The sequence below is a fragment of the Ornithorhynchus anatinus genome, chromosome 4 (genome assembly GCF_004115215.2).
Source record: "Ornithorhynchus anatinus isolate Pmale09 chromosome 4, mOrnAna1.pri.v4, whole genome shotgun sequence".
Taxonomy (NCBI): domain Eukaryota; kingdom Metazoa; phylum Chordata; class Mammalia; order Monotremata; family Ornithorhynchidae; genus Ornithorhynchus; species Ornithorhynchus anatinus.
The window spans coordinates 41,214,728-41,237,954 of record NC_041731.1 but is presented as its reverse complement, the minus strand read 5'-3'; the positions used below and the strand labels follow the sequence as shown (position 1 = coordinate 41,237,954).

Genomic DNA, 23,227 nt, shown 5'->3' with positions numbered 1-23,227 from the left:
TCTGGGCAGAGGTGGCTAGCAGTCCACATTAAAACTCTTGGGGAGGATAGAGAGAGTTCTTAAACCCATTCTGGATGGGAGATTCCTCATTTACCAAGAATGCAAGCAAGCTGGAAGGAGAATTTCCAAAACCAGATGAATACAGAGGTGGGCTGGTTGGGGGCAGCTTAGCTCCACGGCTGGATTTCCTCGATCGAATCGCCTCCCCACATACTATTCACTGTGTCCAGCCAGTGACCTAAACTGGAATGAGAGCGCCAACCTTTTCATCAAGAAAGATTTAATTTATGGTGAGCAAAAGAATAACAAATCATAGGCCTCCAGATTTATAGCCTTCAGGAGGGGAATTGACCATCCAGGCAAAACACCCTTTCCAGAACATGCCTCATTTCTCTAATAAAGTTGAAATTGTAAAATATGTATGCATTCATGCAGAAAGACCCACCCCAATTTGAATTTTATGTAAAGTGTGCAATAAGTTTATGGAGGGAAGGGATGTAACGACTCCCTGTAATTTCATTATGGAGAAAGACCCAGTTGGGACCTCTTAGGCCCCGGGTAAAACATTTATGATTTAAGTGATAAAAGGCATCGAACCAGGGAAATGGAGAGAGTGGATTTCCAAATGGAAAGAAGCAAAGGGGGAGTAAGGGTCGATGATTTTACAAGACGAAACTCTCCTTTTGCCAAGCCAGAGGAAGAAAGAGGAAAAGAGAGCCAAGTGTGCAGAACCCTGGAAAGGGTTAGAAGATACATCAAGGTAATGTTTGGAGAGAATTCTTAGGGCCCGCTGCCTCATGCCCCAACCTCCAGGGAGAATAGAACAACCTCTAGACTCTAAGCTCATCCTTTAGACTGTAAGCTTGTTGTGGGGAGGGATTTTATCTGTTTATTGTTATACTACTGTACTCTCCCAAGTACTTAGGACAATTCTCTCCTTGACTCTCTCCAATTTGGCTTCTGTCCCCTTCACTCCACCGAAACCACCTTCTCACAGGTCACCAATGATCTCCCTCTCACCAAATCCAATGGACTCTACTCCATTCTATTCCTCCTCGACCTCTCAGCTGCCTTTGACCCTGTGGATCATCCCCTTCTCCTGGAAACTTTATCCAACCTTGGCTTCACTGACTCAGTCATCTCTTGGTTCTCCTCCTATCTCTCTGGCTGTTCATTCTCAGTCTCCTTCGTGGGGCCTTCCTCTACCTCCCACCCCCTAACTGCGGGGGTTCCTAAAGGTTCTGTTTTGGGTCTCCTTTTATTCTCCATCTACACCCAATCCCTTGGAGAAATACTCTCCCATGGCTTCAACTACCACCTTTATGTGGATGATACCCAAATCTACATCTCCAACCCTGATCTCTCTCCCTCTCTGCAATCTCACATCTCCTCCTGCCTTCAAGACATCTCTACTTGTATGTCCTGCTGTCACTTCAAGCTTAACCAAGTCCATAATAGAACTCCTTATCTTTCCACCCAAACCCTGTCCTCCCCCTGACTTTCCCATCACTATAGATGGCACCACATCCTTCCTGTCTCCCAAGCCCATAATTTTGGTGTTAACCTTAACTCCTCTCTCTCATTTAACCCACATATTCCATCCAACACTAAATCCTTTCAGTCCCTCCTTCACAACATCTCTAAAATCTTCCTTTTCCTCTCTATCCAAGCTGCTACCATGTTAATACAATTACTCATCCTATCCCACCTAGATTACTGCATCAGTCTCCTTGCTGACCTCCCAACCTCATGTCTCTCCCGACTCCAGTCCATACTTCACTCTGCTACTTGGATCATTTTTGTACCAAAAAGTTCAGGACACGTCACCCCACTCAAGAAACTCCAGTTGTTGCCCGTCCACCTCCGCAAACAAAAACTCCTCACCACTGGCTTTAAAGCACTTCATCATCTTGCGCCTTCCTACCTCACCCTGGTACTCTCCTACTGCACTTAGCCTGCAATCTTCACTCCACTAACGTTAACCTTCTCACTCTACCTCGATCTTGCCTATCTCACTGCCAACCCCTCACCCACATCCTGCCTCTGTCCTGGAACGCTCTCCCTCCTCAAATCCGACAGACAATTACTGTCTCCCACTTCAAGGCCTTTCTGAAAGCACATCTCCTCCAGGAAGCCCCAAGCCCTCCTTAACTAAGCCCCCCTTCCTCTTTTCCCACTCCCTTCTGTGTCACCCTGACTTGCTCCCTTTGTTCGTTCCCCTCCTCAGTCCCGCAGCACTTATGTACATATCTGTAATTCATTTATTTACATTAATGTCTATCTTCCCCCCTCCTAGACTGAAAGCTTGTTGTGAGCAGGGAATGCATCTGCTTATTGTATTGTACTCTCTCAAGCGCTTAGTACAGTCTATGTACACAGTAAGTGCTCAATAAATACAATTGAATGAATGAATGAGTGCTCAACAAATACAATTTAATTACTGAATGAATAATAATAATAATAATGTTGGCATTTGTTAAGTGTTTACTATGTGCCAAGCACTGTTCTAAGAACTGGAATAGATACAAGGTAATCAGGTTGTCCCACATAGGGCTCACAGTCCTCAACTCCATTTTACAGATTAGGTAACTGAGGCACAGAGAAATTAAGTGAATTACCCAAGTCACGCAGCTGACAAGCAGCGGAGCCGGGATTAGAACCTATGACCTCTGACTCCCAAGCCAGGGCTCTTTCCACTAAGCTATGCTGCTTCTCAATAATAATGATAAAAATGAGGATGGTATTTGTTAAGCACTTACTATGTGCAAAGCACTGTTCTAAGCACTGGGGTTGATACAAGGTAATCAGGTTGTCCCATGTGGAGCTCACAGTTTTAATCTCCATTTTACAGATGAGGGAACTGAAGCACAGAGAAGTGAAGCAACTTGCTCAAAATCACACAGCTGGTATGAACAGTTCCTCAGTTGAACCAGGGCAGATATGTTCCTGACTCTCTCCTAACCTAACCTGGATCCTGGATATTACCTCTAATAGCATGGACCCTATCCACTCTGTATGTCCATAAAGGATGGAGAGGGAGTTGGGGAGGGAGATAAAAAGGAGATGCTTCTGTAATTTTGAGTTCAAGACAAGAATCCCAACCCTTCTCCCACTATGTGTTTTAGGTAAATTGGCTACAGTCCTCCTGCTCCAGATCTGGCAGCCTTTCAACTGTAATACATTTCTCTTTCCCCCAAAATGCCTTGGGATCTCGCCAAATGAAAGGCAGAGAGAGAAATGCTCAGCTACTCAGGTGAGTCTCTTCAAATGTTTGGGTTATTTTTCCCATCATCCCCATAAGGCCTGCTATAGCCAGAAACACTGGCTTATTAGTGGAAGTGCTTCTGAGAAGTTCCCTCTATTAACTTAGAAATTTCGATTTCCTTATTTATTGGGGTGGGTGAAAACTGCTCTGCCAGGTTTCCCAGGAGAATATTTTAGCTGCCTCACAGAGCGTTAATTGATAAGTAAAGGCAGCAGCAGCCCAAGATTTCTGCACAGATCATTTGACAAAATTGTTGAGGTTTTATTTGGGGGGCAAAACTCAAATATCATTCAGAGTTCCTCAATGTGAGAAATCCTCCTGCTACTCAATCAATCCATGGCATTTTCTGAGTGCTTACTGTGTGCAGAGCACCGTATTAAGCACTTTGAGAGAACACAAGACAATAGAATTGACAGATATGATTCCTACCTTCAAGGAACTAAGTTGGAAAAAGGAATATTTCCAAAGATCAGGAAGGAATGACTTTTCAAGAAGGCAAACTTCGACTGGATTGAAGGTTCAAGTGTTGGTTTGAAGTGTCTCTCTTCAGAGCAGAGATGTCTAACAGAGCAGAGTTGTTTTGAAACTTCTGGCATGGGGATGATGCATTACCTGGATAAGAAGTCCTCTGCCTCTGAGGTTTGAAATCCCTTAGGCACCATAGAGTGACCTGCTCATCATGTTCTAGACTCCAGTAGCAAAACTGAAGCAGTGTTCCCTAGTACAAAGAGGATGGTCTTGAGAGTCAGAGAATCTGGGTCCTAATCCCAGCTCTGCCCCTTTTTTTGCTGTGAGATCTTGGGCAAGTCACTTAACTTCTCTGTGCCTCAGTTCTCTCATCTGTAAATTGGGAATTAAGACTGTGAGCCCTATGTGAGTTTTTTTGCCCAACTCAGTTACCCCATATTTACCCCGGAGGTTAGTTCTGTGCCTGGCACATAGTCAACATATAACAAATACCATTAGAAAAAAAGTCTCTTTTTGGAATTTGGGTTTTACACTTAGCGAAGTTAATGCCAACTTTGGGGGTGGGCAGGGGAAGAGAGGAGGAATCCATCTTCTTATTAGGAGAAAGATCACTTCTCCCATCAGACTCTCAGCAATTTTCTTGGATCCTGGGATGAATAAGAGTCAGCAGGATGGAAAGGCAGCCCAGTCCTGACCACACAAGTGATCTCTCTCCCTTAAAAGTCACCCATTGAGAACAATATGCCTTTCAAGCAGCAAGTGTGTTGCTGCCTGAATCAAACCTAATCTTTGGTACATGAAGTGTTTATCGTTCAAAAGGCAGCAGAGGCTGCTTTGTCAAATTCTCCTTAACTAGTGGTTACAACCCTGACCCTTTGCCCAGGAACACAGATTCAGCTTCCTGAAACTGGCCCCCTTGATGAAATCTACTCCAGAAGGTAGCCCGAAGACCCTCCGTTGACTTTCTGATATGCAAATTTCAGCTGCAAAGTTACCTCTTTAGATTAGATTAGAGTTGGAAGACTGGGAATTATCTCCTGTAAATCTTACATTTAATTTCATTAAGTAACAGGTACTTTTTCAGAGAATTTGATGAAAACCCAAAATAAATCCTTTTGAGTCCAGCCAAACCTTTAAAAATTTCAGCCCTCATCCAGCTTCCCCTGCTCTGCAGACATGTCTAGTTGACTTCCAGCAACTCTGCAGAGTTAACGGACAATGAGACAACAGTAAGGGGTAGTCAATAGAAACACTATCTTTGAGATCAGAACAATCAATAATCCATATCCTACTTCCATTCCTAAAAGGGCTGCTATTTTTCATACCGTTTGTCAATAGGCCCCTGGATCTAAGATATATGAAAGATATTCTCCAACAGCTGAGAGTTATGGGCTCTCAGGCAGATGAATTATTTAAGTCTATTTCACTTTGGGAAAGAAAGTGCAGATGGCCTAAAAGAATACTGTACAACAAATTATATTTCCGTTTTAACATTTGCCTTTCTCCTTATGAAAAGGAAAGGAATACGATGCAGGAAAGATCATAAAGTCTCTTATCACAGGTATCTGGATGAGACCTAGTGTCGTTAAATAAAACTACTTTGAAGAATGTAAAAGTTCTTTTTGATGTTTATGGCTCCTTTTGGCTGTAAAACAGGTTTGTAGTGGACATCTCATCCAGTCATGAAACCCCTTCAGGCTGTCACTGATGGAGATAGAGCCCCTGGGAAATAAGGGGACTTTGAGAGCGGAAGGCTGAACTGGATGGCAATAGGAAAGGAGCCTCTAGGAAAGGAGCCTCTAGTCTGACCCCAGGGGTCCAGTGTCTCACGCTTCCTCCATGGGAGGAGAGGAACCCCCTTATTGCTTCTACCATCAACCTTTCTCTGGGGCTCAGCCAATTGACACCGTTTTAGCTAACCACTTTGCTTGGTGTGTGTGTGTGTGTGTGTGTGTGTGTGTGTGTGTGTGTGTGTGTTCACTTGGGCATGCCTGTATGTGGTGTCTATGAAGTACATATGTATTTGCCCTAGAGAGGTGTCATATTAGACTATTTTGGGTGAGAAGATGTTCCAGCTGTGTGGACTATTCCTCTAGACATCAGCTACTGCTTCTGTCTGCACATGGTCCCCAAGTGCCTCTCCCATAATTTCCTCCAATCCAACTCTCACAGAGGGATGCTGTATTTTTTTCGGACATTGTTTGAATTGCACTGGTATCAAGGTGACCTAAGTTTCTACATTCCTAGAGCAAATTTCTAACCTGTTGCCTGGGTTGGCATCTCCAGGAGATGTGCAGATATTTTCCAGGTCCAGAGCAGGTTACTGACAATGAGACAAAAACAGTAGTCAACTTTTATGGTAATGATGACAATAACAATAATTATAATATTTTCATTATTAGTAGTATTTCTTCTCTTCCTCTCCCCCTTTTTTCCTCCCTCTCTTTCTTCTCCTCAAAGAAGCCGTCAAGTCCTAATCAATTTTGCTTTTGTGAAGAGTTTACAAGGGATGGAGAATGAAATTTTTGGCTAAGGTGTTAGGTACGAAATACTCATGGATTTCAGTTACCCCTACCTAGTGGTCTTAGTTTGTTGATTCTGTTCCTTGTGATTCTTGCAATCAGTTATTACCTTTGTCTATATCAGTCTAATTCCATTAACATTATGAGCCCATGGAGGACAGGAAAGGTGTCTGACCTATTAATATTTGTATCTACTCCCAGTGCTGGTCACATTACTTTCGGAATCAATAGATCATTTTACTGAGAGTTTGCTATGTTCAGAGTACTGTACTCAGCACTTGGGAGAGCACAGTATAGCAGAGCTGGTAGGTACATTCCCTGTCCACAAGGAATTTAGAGGGGGAGATATTATTTGAAGGTGGGGAGAGTGGTGGGATCTTAAAGGGGGAGACAGACATTAATATAAATAACTTATGGATATGTACATAAGTGCTGTGGGGCTGAGGTGGGGTGAATAAAGCATGAAAATCTAAGTACAAGGATGATGCAGAAAGTACTCATAGATACCCAGTAGTATAGCAGACAGCATGATCTAGTGGAAAGAGTAGGCAGTATCCTTCCCAGTAGCATCTCAAGAGGAGATCTCCCATCTCCTCTCAAACTCTACCCTATCACTTCCCATTCTATCAAAATAATTGCCCTCTCTTTGATCACCATCTTCAACCACTCACTTTCCAATGGCTCCTTACCCACTGCTTTTATACATGTCCATGTCTTCCCTATGCTTTAATACCCCTCCTAAACCCCATGGTACCCTCCAGTTATTGCCCTGTCTCCCTTCTACCATTCCTCTCCAAGCTCCTTGAATGAGTTGTCTACACCCATTGCTTCCACTTCCTCTCCTCCAACTGTCCTCAATCCCCTGCAAATTGGCTTCTATCCCCTTCACTCCAAGGAAATGACCCTTTCAAAGGTCACCAGTGACCTTCTTCTCAGCAAATCCAATGGCCTCTGCTACATCCTAATCCTCCTCAACCTTTCCTCTACCTTCGTCACTGTGGACCACTCCTTTCTCCAGGAAACATCATCCAACCTTGGCTACAGTGGCACTGTCCTCTCCTGGTTCTCCTGTTTTACCACGGCTATTCAGTCTCTTTTGCTGGCTCTACCTCTGCCTCCTACCCTCTTACTTTAGGGAGCCCTCAAGGCTTAATTCTATTTCCCCTTCTATTCACCATCTACACCAATTGGATAACTCATTCACTCCCATGGTATCAACTACCATCTCTATGCAGATGATTCCCAGATCTACCACTCCAGCCCTCACCTCTCTCTCTACAGTCTCTCATTTCCTCCTGCCTTCTGGATATCTCTCCTGGATGTCCCAACACCTCAAATCTAATATGGCCAAAACAGAAATCATTTTCCTACCAAAAACCCTGCCCTCCCCTTGACTTTCCTATCACTGTAGACAACACCACCACCATCGCAGTTTCACAAGACCTAAACCTTGCCATTATTCACTACTCATCTGCCTCATTCAACCCACACATTTAATCTGCCAAGAAATCCTCTTGGTTTTCACCTTCACAACATTTCTAAAATCTGCTGTTTCCTCTTCATTCATACTGCTACTGCACTGATCCAAATACTTACTTTCCTCATTAACTGCATCATTCTCCTTACGAACCACCCTGTCTCCTGTCTTTTCCCTCTCCAGTCTATACCTCACTCTGCTGCCTGGAACATTTTTTGGGAAAAAACATTCAGTCCATACCTCCTTACTCCTCAAAAACCTTCAGTGGTTGCCTATTCACCTCTATAACGAACAGAAACTCCTTACCATCAACTTTAAGACATTCAATCAGCTCTCTTCCTTCTATCTTCCCTGGTTGGTCCCCTACAACCCGATCTGCACACTCACTCTCCCACTCACTCCTGTAACACCAACCTACATTCTGTATCCTGATCTTGTCTATCCCATTACTCAAGTCTTCTCTCTGGCCTGGAACTCCCTCCCACTGCTTCACATCCAACAGTCCATCCTTCTCCCCACCTTTAATCTATACGTCTTCCAAGAGGTTCTCCCTAAGCCCTCATTTCCCCACTTATCCTCTGTGTCACCTCTGCACTTGGCTGTGTACCTCTAAAGCACTTTGATACCTATTCCAGCCCCTCAACACTTAAGCACACATTACACTCTACTAGTCGCCATATCTATAACTTATTTTAATCTCTCTCTCTCTCTGCAGAGTGTAAGCACCTGTTTGACAGGGATTGTGTCTTCCGTCTCTCTTATACTACACTCTCAAGCACTTAGTATAGTTTTCTGAATACAGTAAGTGCTCAATAAATGCCACTGATTGACTGGGAGGCAGAAAACCCAGTTCTGCAACTGGTCTGGTGTGTGATCCCAGGCAAGTCCTCTAATCTCTCTGTCCATCAGATTCCTTATTTGTAAAATGAGGATGCCGATACCTGCCTCTTCCTACCTCACAGGGGTATTGCAGCTGTAGTAATAAGTAACACCACCACCACCGAGGGTATGGTGAGGATAAAATGAGATTACTGACAAAAAATCATTGTGGAAAAATACAAACCTTTAAAAATTCAAAGTCAGTCAGTCACAAAACACTGTACTAAGCACTTGGGAGAGTACAATACAATACAGTCCTTCTAGACGGTGAGCCCGTTGTTGAGTAGGGGTTGCCTCTATCTGTTGCTGAATTGTACTTCCCAAGCACTTAGTACAGTGCTCTGCACACAATATGTGCTCAATAAATACAATTGAATGATTGAATACAACAATAAACAATAATAATGTTGGTATTTGTTAAGCGCTTACTAGGTGCCAAGCACTGTTCTAAGCGCTGGGGGAGATACAGGGTAATTAGGTTGTCCCACGTGGGGCTCACACACTTTTAATCCCCATTTTACAGATGAGGGAACTGGGGCACAGAGAAGGACTTGCCCACAGTCACACAGCTGACAAGTGGCAGAGCTGGGAGTCGAACTCATGACCTCTGACTCCGAAGCCCAGGCTCTTTCCACTGAGCCACGCATTCCCTGCCCACAACGAGTGTGTTTTTACTCTCATCAGATCTTGATTATATTTGCTGATTAATGAAGTATTAGTGAATCGGCAGTCTCATTTCTAGAAACCATCTCACCCACTAGTTGGCACCATCACCATCACGCTGGGAGTCAGAAAGTAGTAATTGGGCAATGGTATGGAAGGGAAGCTCACCATTTAATAGTGTGTTTCCCTTCAATTCATGGAAGGTCAATATTCCACTCTAAGCCTCCAACGCCAATGACACCTGAAATATTGAACGAGGAGTCCCAGTCCACACAGGCCAGCTATTTTTTTTTCTCTTCTTGGTCATCCAGACAATCTGCTTTGTTTCAGAACGCTGCTCCCAGCCTTTCTTTTACCCTCATGCATTCTGGTTAACGTCTTTTTCCTAAGAAGTTTTAAACTGTAAGTCTAAGTGAGGCCCATAAATTACCTGTAATAAAATTCCATGCGCATCACTTTCTAGCAGAAAAGGTTCTCTAAGAAATATTTTCTACCCCACCACCCGGGTCCCCCTCCCTCTGCAATAGAACATTTATTCTAATATTAAAATGGCAGCTGCTCTATAAATTGTGAATCATTAGCACTCTTCATTGATTTTTCCAGCCGCCGGCAACCCTGGGCAGTGACTGTGTGTGAATATCAGTCTATTGGATTGAGATTCATATCCTATTTGAGGGTCAAAGACCAGGACCTCGTGAGCTTGAACTTCTATCAGCCCAAGGCTGATCAATACTTGGAGATATATTTGATCTTGGCCGCTAGCACAGATTAAGTGGCCATAAATACAATCAAAACCGTGCGGCTGCTAGAATAAGTGATTCAGGGGATGGGAGGGTGACAGACAGTGAACTTGATGGCGAGGGGAGGGATTTTGAAACCCTTGGGCCACCCACCGTCATTGTTTTCTTTTTTTTCTCCTTCAGCAAGCCAACAAGGGTCTGAGATTCTCCACAGAGGGGAGTGAAAGGTCAGGGTTTGACGTAAGATTGAGATCTTCGAATGGGCAGTGGGGTCAGGGTTAGAGGGTAGTCAGAGGGAGAGTGAGCAAGTGGAAGAGAAGGAGAAAGGAGGAGGAGGAGGAAGAGCCCTATTCAAAAGACCATTTAGATGTATGGTTCTTTGTCAAAAACTTGGATGACCAAGAATCTGGGAAGCACCAAATCCTCTGAATGCTGTCTGATAGGGAATTGGAGCACATGTCATTTTTAGAGGGCTCATCCATTCAAATCTACTTCTTTTCGCTTCTTAAGTACTGCAGAATTGAAGCTTACAGTGGGTTCCTCGTTATGGAGAGATCTTCAGAGGGTTACCTGCCCCTGATTTTTCTAGCTCTCCTTTCCTGCCCCCCGTTCTTCCCCAGATCCCCACCCAAAGCAATAAAATCAAGAAATGCAAACTTGAAATATAATTACATTGATATATGAAAGTGGAGAAATCCATTCCACGTGACTTTTATTAATGATGTACTGCATACTGAAGGAAAAAATCCATAATCATAAGCCATATTAAAGAACAATATTGTGTAAGGACTTTCTTTAATATAACGTGAATTCTTGAAAAATAAATATCATAGCACTATCAATGGGCTGAAGTGAATGACCAGTCTGTTTTTAATTGTTTATGGCCTCCGACTCTTTAAGATTCCACTTGATTTTAGCCCCCTTCTTAAATTAACTTTTTCAAGACATCTTTAGAGCTGGGAAACACTGGGCTAAAGAAATGGATAGAAAGAGAAAGGCTTTTCTGAGCCTACCCAAGTCAATGTCTTCCACCCTGAGGACTGTCGATGTTTATGTGACTTTGTGTCCTTGTGATGCCCTTGTCCTGTTTCATTATCATAAAGAATACGTTTTTATTCCTGTACATAAGTACTACTTATTATAGTCTCATATATTTTCTGACATGGCTCTGGGGTCTTTATTGTAGTACAGCAAGGTCACCAACAAGTAATCTATTCAATCTATTAAGTTATTAGGGAGATAAATAATTTGGATGCACACTGAACTTTGAACTTTTACCTTTTCCCCTGATGGGCAGGCCGTTTCCCCACGTCCAGACTAATCCTGCCCCTTCTTGAATAGTAAATTCCATTAGGGTTATGGCTACATCTGTACATACACGCAATGACCTCAAATACAATTTCTTTGGGAGATGGGCAATTGGAATATTAAAATTTAAGCCAAAGAGGATGCAATTTAGCTCTTCATTATTTATTAGGTACACAAATACTTTATAATATTGGAGGATAAGGAATGAATAAAAGAAGGATCACAAACAATCCATAAAACAAAATGTACATCTTCATTTAATGAAATTGCTCTTCAGATTCACCAGCCTATAAAAATGCAGCTTTTAAATGGCTATCAAGAGGTTTTGTACAGGTCAAGTTCAAAGGCTCTTGGCTTCTTCAAATTGCAGGTGTGGGCTTCATTAGGGAGGGGAGGGGGGGGAAACCTGGGACACAATCTCAGCGACTGTGGCTGGAAAGCTTCGGTTCCCTGGAATTTGGAAACCGTCCCTTCCACTCTTTGCCAGAGTGCGGAAGTGCTGGACAGAGAAAGAGCTGAAAGCAGAGTAAACAGCCTCTTTAGCCATGAGCTCCCAAGGCAGGCAAGGACAACACAAGAACACAAAGTCACATAAACATCAACACCCTGCAGGGTGATAGAAATTGACTGAAGATCCTTGGGAGGGCTCAGGAAAAGCCCATCCTTTTCTAGCCATTTCTTTAGCCCAGTGTTTCCCTGCTCTAACGGTGTCTTGGAAAGTTCATTTAAGAAGGGGGCTAAAATCACGTGGAATCTTTAAAGAGTTAGATGCAGACGGCTCTTATGCAGCAAATTGGTATCGGAGAGACTAGATAAAGGGTCCCGAGGAAAACAGGCTGTTTTACGGGGAGGAAGGAAGTGAGGCTATGAAAGTGGGGAAATCACAACAGATTCCTCTCTAGGATCTTGGGAATTTTGTTAGGAAGAACGTTTGAGTGGGGTGAGGAATAAAAATGGAAGTTAATGCCCCTAGAGTTTGCTTTACAAAATCAACAATGGAACGCTATGGGACAGAGACTGTGTCCAACCTGATTTGCTTGTATCCACCCAGTGCTTAATACAGTGCTTGGCACATATTAAGTACTGAAGAAATGCCACAAGTATTATTATTATTATTATATCCGAAGGGCTGGGGCTGGTGGTGGGTCATGGAGGGGCCAGGGAGTAGGGTGGGAGAAACGGGGAGAAGCACAAAACCAAATGTGATTTTACGAAATAGGAAATAAACTCAAGGGCAAAAAAAGTTTACGTATGCAGTGTGGTGAAGCTCATTTAAGAGGTTTTGGCTGTTCCAGTGCTCCCTAAAACAGTGCTTTCCCCAAACAGGGAGCACTCCTGCTAAAAAATCTCCCAAGAGCCGGAAGGAGCTAGAAGCAGCATGGCCTAGAGGCTAGTGGCAAGAGCATGGGCTTGGGGGTCAGAAGATGTGGTTTCTAATCCGGGTTCCACCACTTGTCTGATTTGTAACCTTGAACAAACCACTTCACTTCTCTGTGTCTCAGTTACCTCATCTGTAAAATGGGGATTAAGACTGTGAGTCCCATGCGGGACAACCTGATTACCTTTTATCAACCCCAGTGCTTAGAACAGTGCTTGGCACATAGTGAGTGCTTAACAAATAACATAGTAATAATTATTATTAGCCAGACCTCAACAATGGTCCTGGGGAGCTGGGTGGGAGTAACAGAGAGAAGTGCAAAACCCAACATGATTTACAAAATAGCGAAGAATTCAAGGGCAAAAAAAGTGTATGAATGCAGTGCGGTGAAGCTTACTTAAGAGGTTTTGGCTCTTCCAGTGCTCTCCAAAAACAGGGAGCATTCTTGCCAAAAAATCTCCCAAGGGCTGGACCTCAACAGTGGTCCTGGGGAGCAGGGTGGGAGAAACAGGGAGAAGCACAAAGCCAAACATGATTTTCTAAATAAGACAAGCTCATGGGGAAAAAAAGTTTATGACTGCAGTGCTGTGGAGTTCATTCAAGAGGTTTAAGCTCTTCCAGTGCTCCCTGAAAACAGGATGGACTCTCTCGCTGAAAATCGCCCAAGGCCTGGACCTCAACAATGGTCCTGGGCAGAGGAAGGCCACGAGGCTTTGGGGACCGGCGTTTCTGGGAATAACGGGGTTTGGATTTTGACAAATCGCAGCCAAGCTGCAGCAGGAGGCCGCCTGCCGGCTCCGATGTAAGCACGCCAGCAAATGACGCCCAGGGGGCTCGGCAGTGGGGGGCGGCAGCAGCGGGGGCGGGGGAGGATGACCCCACACGGACCCCCCTGAAGCCCAGGCCCAGCCCTGACAATAGGCCAGATGGGGAGACAGACAGACAGCCAGATGCCTCATCCAAAGACCTGCGGAGAGGGCAGGGGAGGAGAGGGTGGAAATAGGGTGGATTTGAGGGGAGTGGGAGGGGGAGCAGAAAAAGATAAAGTGTAGCCAGAGCACGGCCTCATGGCCGGTGGATGAGACAGGCAGGGAAGATGGTCCCACTGAGTTAGGGGGGCTTCTCTGACTGACTGGGGGAGGGGGTGGCGGAGGTGGAGACTAGAGAAGCAGCATGGTGTAGTGGATAGAGCACAGGCCTGGGAGTCAGAGGATTATGGGTTCTAATCCCAGCTTTGCCCCTTGTCTGCTGTGTGACCTTGGGCAAGTCAATTCACTTCTCTGGGCCTCAGTTCCCTCATCTGTAAAATGGGGGTTGAGATTGTGAGCTCAAGTGGGACAGGGACTGTGTCCAACCCGATACGCTTGTATCCATCCCAGCGCCTAGTACAGTGCCTGGTACATAGTAAATACTTAACAAATTCCATTATTATTATTATTAATAAGATACCAAAAGAAACCAGAGCAAAAGGGGTAGGAGATGAAGTGCTGTATATCTCCTTGTGGAAGCAGCTCTGGGCAGGCTGGGGTTTGGGAGGAAAGCAGAGGTTCTAGTCAGTTGCAGAAGTTGCTACAACTGTCAACATGCTGAATCCTATAATTTCAAGGACTAGTTGATGCCAGGAAAAAAACCTGGGGAAATTCCAGAGATTTGGCAGCCTAGGTGTTTGAAGATTTTCTCTTTTTAGACAGAAAAGGACATCACCTATAAGGTGATCTGGGTACTCTCCCAAGCACTTAGTACAGTGTTCCCTACACACTAAGTTCTCAATAAATATGAATGATTGCCTGACTCCTTGAGATCACCCAGCCCCTGCACCCCAAGGTCCATTGAAAGAAGTATTTTTCCCCTATGGCTTTGAGATCAGAAGCAGCAGCATGGCCTAGTGGGAAGAATACAGGCCTGGGAGTCAGAATGACTTGGGTTCTAATCCCAGCTCCACCACTTGTGTGCCGTGTGACCTAGGGCAAGTCACAACTTTTATGGGCCTCTGGTAACTCATTTTTAAAGTGGGACAGGGACTGTGTCCTACCTGATTAGCTTGTACTTACCACAGTGCTAAATACAGTGCCTGGCACATAGTAAGCCCTTAGCAAATACCATAAAAAAAAAAAAAAAGGGAGTGGGCAGTGCCTTAAAGTCAACCCAGAATTGGGAGAGTCATAGAGTGATCCCTGGAAGAGAGAAAGGGAGCTGCAGTTTCTGGAAATAAGATAGGTGTCTACCATCATATCAATAAATATCAATCATATTTATTGAGCACTTACTGTATGCAGAACACTGTACTAAGCACTTGAGAGCACAGTAGGACAGAGTTGGTAGACATTTCCTGTCCACAAGTAGTTTACAGTCCAGTCTAGACTTCTAGACTATAAATACCATTCATTGATCCCAGAGAGGTGCCGCTGCTGCTGATCAGTGGAGGCTTGCTTTCTTTTGCACAAAGGTATGAGAAAAATAATAAAAGTTTTTCTCTTTATGATAAACGCTTACAAAGTAGGACACTAAATGCATTCAAGTGGCAGAGCCGGGATTAGAACCCAGGTCCTCTAACCCCCAGATGATGTTTTTTCCACTAGTCCACACTGCCTCATAACCCTGAGCACATCACTTAACTTCTCTGTGCCTCTGTTTCCCCAACTAGAAAATGAGGATAAAAAACTGTTCTCCCTTCCCCTTAGACTGTGAGTTCCAGATGGCGTAAGGATTGCTGTGTCTGGCCTGATCATCTTCTGTCTACACCAGTGCTTAGAACAGGGCTTTGCACATAATAATTATGGTATTTGTTGAGTGCTTCCTTACTATTATTTTTACTAGGAGAAAGATACAAGAGCAGCGATTCAGACAGCTCCTGGCCCCGGAGGCCTCCCAATCTAAAGGAATAGAACTAAGGGCAGATGCAGCCAGAAAGAAATATTGGGGTACATTCAGCAACAACCACCACTGCAAAAGCAGAGGTACCTCACTGGTGGGATGGGACAACCCTCAGGCTCCACCTCCCTAAATAGGGGCAGGTCTTCATCTCACCCAATTACTTGCCCCTTCTGAATGTCCTGCTTGAAGATCTGAGTCCAGATGGGGTTTTTCCTTGAGTTATAGAGCAGGAAGAGATCCTCAGAGATCGCCTAGGCTATCCCCTTGTCCCCACCCTCCCATTCAGGTGGAAATCCATTCTGCTTATCCAGAATTTCCGGAAAGGAGCTTCCATTGTGGGATTCAAACATCTATTCTAAGATCCAGAAGTTTTTCCTTATTGTCTAACCTAAATCCTTCCTGCTGCAATTTAATTGTGGCTCAGTGGAAAGAGCCTGGGCTTGGGAGTCAGAGATCAGGGGTTTGAATTCCAGCTCCGCCACTTGTCAGCTGTGTGACTGTGGGCAAATCACTTCTCTGGGCCTGTTACTTCATCTGGAAAATGGGGATTAACTGTAAGCCTCACGTGGGAAAACCTGATTACCCTGTATCTATCCCAGCGCTTAGAACAGTACTCTGCACATAGTAAGCACTTAAAACCAACATTATTATTATTATTATTCTGACATGGGAGGTACATGGAGAAAGATGGGATAGAGAAAATCTTAATGTTATAATCAATGATATTTATTAATTTCCTACTGCAGACAAGTCACTGTACAAAGAACTTGGGAGAGTACAATACTACCAGAAGGTATGATCTCTGTCCTCAAGGAGATCATCTTTCATATTCTAGAAAACTGTTAATAAATTACTCCATCATGTTCTCCTCTAAACAGTCCCAATGTCCAGATAGAACCTGTCCTTTTCCCCATCATCAATAGGTTTTTTTACTGAGCCCTTGAACGGTATGTAGTACCATTTTGAGATTTTTTTTGAGGACAAAATGAGCCAATTGATTTAAAAGCTCTTTGGCTAAAATAAGATCCCTAGTCAAATATCTGTGTATTTTTGTATATATTTTAACAAGCTGGGTGGGAATATTGGGTTACTGGTTGGCTGGTGATTTTATGAGTGGATGAAGTAAAACTGGGAAAGCTCCCTGGAGGAGATGGACCTGGAGTTATAGTGTTGAGGAAAAGGGGGTCAGTCAGTTGAAGGAGGTAGCATTCCATTCCAAGAGGTCCACTTCAGCCTTAGGCAAGGTTTGGAGGTGAAAGAGAAAAGCCCAAGTGTGGGAGAGTACCATCCCTTGGTCAGTGGTATCCCTTGAATGCTTACTGTGTGCAGAGCACTGAACTAAGTAGTCACTCTGAGAGAAGCAGTGTGATTTAGTGGAAAGGGTATGGGGTTGGGAGTCCAAGGACGTGGGTTCTAATCCCGACTCCGCCACTTGCCTGCTGTGTCACCTTGGGCAAGCCACTTACTTCTCTATGCCTCAGTTACCTCATCTGTAAAATGGGGATTAAAACTGTAAGCCCATGTGAAACATGGACTGTGTCCATCCTGATCATCTTGTACCTATCCCAGTGTACAGTGCCTGGCTCATAATAAAAGCTTACCAAATATCATTTTAAAGAAAGTTCAAATGCAACCCTGAGCTCCAGAAACACTTCCCTCTCCAATTTTTCTCAGTTAGGAGCAACTGACAGCTCACTAGCCATTTTTTCTCCAGGTTGATGTCACATTTCTCAGAGGGCATTATTGTGGTGTTCAGAATACTAAATATGCCAGAGCCAAATCGTATATTTAATGGTCTTGACACCCAATATATGCCAAAGCTTTGGTCAGGTCAGTTTTCCTTTAGATTTAGACTTTTGATGTTGGATGAATGCTTTCCATGAGGCCTAGATGAGTTGTCTAAATAATTAGCCAACTTTGAAACAGCCCTTTCTGATGGGAAGAACCCAGTAAAAAGAAAAGCAATAAAACTTCCTATCAAGGTTATTAATTTTCTTATTGCAAATAGCCATATATTCAAAATACAACCCCCTGATTTTAGTTAATAGGACACTTAGTTTAATGAGGAGAGTGTGCATAATAGAAACCAGCTAATTAAATTTTAAATCCTGTCTCTTGAAAGGATTTGCTCACTTGATGTTGGCCATGCATGAAAATGACCATGTTGGGTCCATTCTAGAAAAGACTAACAGAAAAGCTGTGTTGTCTTTTCCCTGGAGACAACTTTCTGGCCTGGTTGCAGGAGGATGGTCCAGGTGATCTATCTATACCACTGGAGCAGTGACCTCATGTGTCCCTTTAACTGTGTGTTTATGTATCTTTTGTGTCAGAGTGGCTCAGTGGAAAGAGGCCGGGCTTGGGAGTCAGAGGTCATGGGTTCGAAACCCAGCTCTGCCACTTAGCTGTGTGACTGTGGGCAAGTCACTTCACTTCTCTGGGCCTCAGTTCCCTCATCTGTCAAATGGGGATTAACTGTGAGCCTCACGTGGGACAACCTGATTACCCTGTATCTATCCCAGCGCTTAGAACAGTGCTTAATACCAACATATAATTATTATTAGAGTACTGTGCTTGGTTGAGACAGAACATTTTAAAAGGTGTTTGGGAAAATAGAAAAGGATACAGCAAAGAACAACCAACCGAAATTATTTTCAGGATGGGAAAGAAAGGAGGATTGGGATTGTCCTGCTAAGAGGAGAGAAGGCTGTTGGATGACTTAAAGGTCTTCAAATCTGAGAAGGGTTTTTTGGGGATGGGTACTGATTAGCTGCTCTCTATGCCTATTAAGGCTTGAACAAGAGAAGAGGGCTTAAACTAAAGCAAATAAATTTGGGTTGGATCTGAGAAAGAACTTCCTGAATATCAGGGCAATAAAACAGTGAAACAAATGACCGAGGGAGGGCTAGGAGTCTCGAAGCCTTGGTTGATGGGATGACCATTCGCTGGCCAGAAGCCTGGGGGGCTATATTAACAGGTCCCCAAAGATGGCTACAGCATCATTTACAGGAAACTTTTCTTCTTCCCGAGAGACCCTAATGTCTAGCCTTTGGGAAACAGGTTATTTCTCTACCTTTGTAGTACTGCTTTCTGGGAGAGGAAGATGTTGCCTGTCTGCCTGCACTTCCCACTCAAGAACAGAATTCTAGAGTCTTTTGGAACCACAGGCCCTGGAACAAAGTCTCTCCTATCATGAAATGGAAGAAACAGGGAGTCATGATCCGTCAATCAACAGTATTTATTGAACACTTATTCTGCGCAGAGCATTGTACTGAGTGCTTGAGAGCGTATAATGCAATAGAGTTGGTAGACATGATTCCAGCCCACAATTCTAATCGAGGAGACAACCATTAAAGTAAAAATATACATAGTGGAAATGATAGAGTATTAAGGGTATATACAGAATTGCTGTATAACTAATTATAAATTACTTATTTGTATTAGTGTCTGTCTCCCCCTATAGATTGTAAGCTTGGCATGGGCAGGAAAAGTGTTGGCTAATTCTGTTATATTGTGCTCTCCCTAGTACTTAGCACAGTGCTCCACACATACTAAGCGCTCACTAAATAGGATTAACAGGGGCGAGATTCAAAGTTTTTAAGGGTGAGTTCTGACATGGTCTCTACTAAAGATTCTGTGTGAGTTTGTTTTGCCCAAAATAAGCATTTAACAAATGACAGAAATAATACCCTCTCTGGGCCTCATTCAGAAAGGCCTCATTTGTAATAGTCTCCCTTCTCAATTTATTTATGGTATGCAAGTGCTTACTATGTGTTAGAAACTACTAAGCACTGGGATAGACACAAGCTAATCAGGTTGGACACAGTCCATGTCCCACTTGGAGCTCACAATCTTAATCTCCATTATACAGATGAGGTAACTGAGGCACCCCACTGCTTAGTACGGTGCCCGGCACAGAGTGAGCGCTAAACAAATACTATTAAAAAAAGACCTGGATTTCTGTTTTCTGTGCATGTGGGAGAACACAGAGAAGTTAAGTGATTTGTCCAAGGTCACACAGCAGGCAAGCAGGATTAGAACCCCAGTCCTCTGACTCCCAGGCCTGTACTCTTTCCACCAGACCACATTACTTCAATTTCAGCCAGCCAGATCCTGCTCTTCCCTTTAAAACCCTTCTCCAAAATTCAGTCCTTGATTCCTCCACTGTCCCAAACAAGATGTCCCCAAAGTCACCTCAGCTGGCTGGTATTTAGCAGTTTATTAATTGTCACTGACTGATTTATATCTATCCTCACTTTTAATTATTCATGTTTCTTGTCTCTCCCTATCAACACTGTGGATTCATTTAAAAGTGCTAAATAAATTCAGGAAATTGTGGTTATTGGAGGGCCCCAAGCTTGGATAGAACAAATCCTGGGGGACTGACCCTCTGACCAGCATTCCTAAAGAGGCAAATCAATGGCACAGATAGTTCTAGAGAAGGGAGGGAAGGTTAAAATAGTTTAGGAATTTTAAAGATAAAATACTTTAGGACCCTAGGCAGGGATTAGAGCATGCCCATTGGCAGCTCTCACAGTGCACAGAAAACAGAAATCCAGCCCTTTAAAATGACATTTCATTCATTCATATTTGAGTGCTTACTTGTGCAGAGCACTGTATTAAGCACTTGGTAAGTGTTTACTCAGTGCCAGGCACTCTACTAAGTAGTGGGGTAGATACATTATGGTCATGTTGAACACAATCCATGTACCACATAGGGCTCACAGCTTTAGTCCCCATTTTACAGATGGGGAAACTGAGGCCCAGAAAAGTGACTTTTCAAGGTCACACAGCAGACAAGTGGCAGAGGCAGGGTTAGAACCCAGGTCCTTCTGACTCCCATTGGGCAGTGCTGCTTCTCATGGTCTTGTTTGCCACAAAATAGTTCTACACTTGCCAGGAAAACTCTACTGCTCTTGTCCATGCAACTGGTGCTCTTATCCCTTTCTTCATGAGCCTTCCCTCCATTGCTTCCTAATCCGATGGTGCAGTAGAAAGTGCAAGCATCTGAGAATTAGGAGACTTATGTTCTAGTCCCAGCTTTATAGGTATAGGACTGTCTGCGGGGCTGTGCCATCAGGAATGAGGAATACCTGGAGTATTTTGCAAGGTGGACAGGAATCCCAACATAGCTAGTGTAGGAGAGGAAGACTGGGGAAGTGCAGCTCTCTCCAGGCTTGCTGGGTTACAGCACTTCAGCATAGACTGTAAACTTGTTGTAGGCAGGGAATGTGTCTGTTAATTGTATTGTACTCTCCCCAGTGCTTAATACAGTGCTCTGCACACAATAAGAGCTCAGTAAATACGATTGAATGAATGAATAGCATGGGGACTCCGCTGCAGGCACCTCAGCCCTAAATTGATCCTGCCCTTCAAAAAACCTTCACATGCATTTACAACACACTGCATTGTTACCTGCCCCCACTCTCTCACTGTGCTCCCTAACAGGAAGACAACTGGCCAGGAACACAACGGGCCACAACCACTAGCTGCGCAAACCACTAGCTCCCTAATCACTGTCTCGAGACCAAGGCTCACTCATCCTTTTCAACAGAGGACTCCATCCATCATCCAAAGTTGAATCCGCCCCTCGGAAGAGTGGATGCTTGACTCACTGCGTCCTCCATCTGCCCCATCCAAGGTCTTCCTCCTTTGTCCAGGATAAGGAATAAGTAAATGGGAGGGCACATGCGAACATGACATATTTCTCTTAGAATAGCCACTACAACATCCCAAGCCGTGACCCCCGTGACCTTCCTAAAGGCCAAGCTAGGCAGGTGGTCCCAGAGGGACTTGTGCCCTATACAATGTCTGCAGCTTGATTGTCTGTGTGCTATTGTACTGGGGACAGGCCTATAGAGTCTGTGGGTGAATGGCTCTTGTTGGGACTTCAGAGCCAGTGAGTCGTCATGATGAAGACAGGAGTTTCCCCAAGTTTCTGACTGTTGGCAGGCTATTGAGCTGAGGACAGCAGAGCTTTGAGTGGGCTCCTCCAATTATTGTAGCTCCAGATGATCTTATCACATTAAGGATGTGAGCACTGCGTGGGACATGGACTGTGTACACACCTATGATCTTATTTCTACCTCAGCTCTTAGTACAGGTTCCTGGCACATAGTAAGTACTTAAATATCAAAACAAAACAAAAAACTAATGAGCTTTGAGATTTCTGATATCTGCTCCAACTTCTGCAGGGACCTGTCTTTCCATTTGAGGATGGGGTGTATGGAAAGTAATAGGAATTGGAGAGCCTAGGCAGGGATTAGAGAGTGCACAAGACAAGTTCTCCTCACCGCTAGGAGTTTACACTCTAATAGGGGAGACGGAAACATTCATAAACAGAGGAAACAGAATAAATTTTATGCTCACTGAAATATGCATAGATATACAAGTGCTGAGGATGAACATAAATAAATGCATAAGCAGTACAGGCAGCTGAAGAGTGTATCATAACGTCAGTATCAATTATTTTCAGTAATAAACATGAGGTCATTCAACTTCACTGCCGCTCCCCTGGGCTGCCTGCAAGTTGTCTTATGCTGTTGAGTCATCTGTGACCCATAGCGACTTCATGGACACATCTCTCCCAGAATGCTCCACCTCCATCTGCAATTGTTCTGGTAGTGTACCATAGACTTTTCTTGGTAAAAATACAAAAGTAGTTTACCATTGCCTTCTTCCACATAGTAAACTTGAGTTTCTGCTCTCGACTCTCTCTCATGCAATTCCTGCCCAGCACAGGTGAGTTTTGACTTGCAGCAGATGGCTTTTCACTTGCTATCCACTGCCCAAGCAAGGAATGCAATGCATATGCCTCTGCTTGACTCTCCCTCCCTTAGTCAAGACTGGTAGAGTACTGGAAATTCTGCAGGGGTGATCCTGAGAGAGGGACTGCAAGTTAGTGTCCAGGATATTTGAAATAAAGGTTCTCCCCACCCACCCCCACCGCCCACCCAATGCTGCATTCTTCCTTATCAGAACTCCCTATTTTGTTATTGTAGGGTTTCCAACAACACTGGTATTTTCTATTTCTGGAAAAAGAACATTTAAATTTGACCTGAATTTTTACTTCAGGCAGGGAAGAGCCACTTTTTAGTAGCTGTAATAGTGACTGAGAGTCTTTTACCATCACTAAACTGTATTGGAAAGCAAAGGCAACTCCAGGAGAAGGATAAAATCTTAGGAAGAATACAGTCTAATAGGAAAGGTAAACATGCAAGATACATAGAAGTTTTCAGATATTTGCATCGTGTTTGGGAGCTATATCAACAGCGGTAGGTTGGTTAAGGAAGACTTCTGGAAGAAGGTGGGCCTGAAATAGGGCTTGAAGCGGGGAGGACAGGCATGAGATTTGGGGAAGCTGAATGACAGTTATAGTAAGGTTAGCCAGGGTAGAGCACAAGCTGTGATCTGGCACGAGAAGTTAGCTGGGCTCAGATGAAACAGCTAATGGAGGGCTGTGAAGCTGACAGGTTGGAGTTTAAAGTAGATGTCCAGAGTAAGTGGGAGGCTCTGGAGCATGTGAGGAGGGATGCGATGGGAACCAACCAGTGATTAGAAAATCTCAATCAATATTATTAAGTGGTTACCGGGTAATAAGCATTGTACTAGGTGTTTGGGAAAGTACGATTCAGTGGTATTGGTAGCAGCATGGCT

The 23,227-nt window shown here is 44.0% G+C and overlaps 1 long non-coding RNA gene across 1 annotated transcript in view; it reads right to left on the bottom strand.

Annotated features, from left to right (window-relative positions):
* The window catches only part of LOC103167568, a 56,303-nt gene that overhangs the window by 11,246 nt on the left and 21,830 nt on the right, over window positions 1-23,227 (bottom strand). The window contains exons 2-3 of the long non-coding RNA XR_003759006.2: window positions 5,995-6,056; window positions 4,865-4,933 (exon numbers count right to left, since the gene is read on the bottom strand). This is a non-coding gene — a long non-coding RNA (uncharacterized LOC103167568). The remainder of the gene's footprint in view (window positions 1-4,864; window positions 4,934-5,994; window positions 6,057-23,227) is intronic.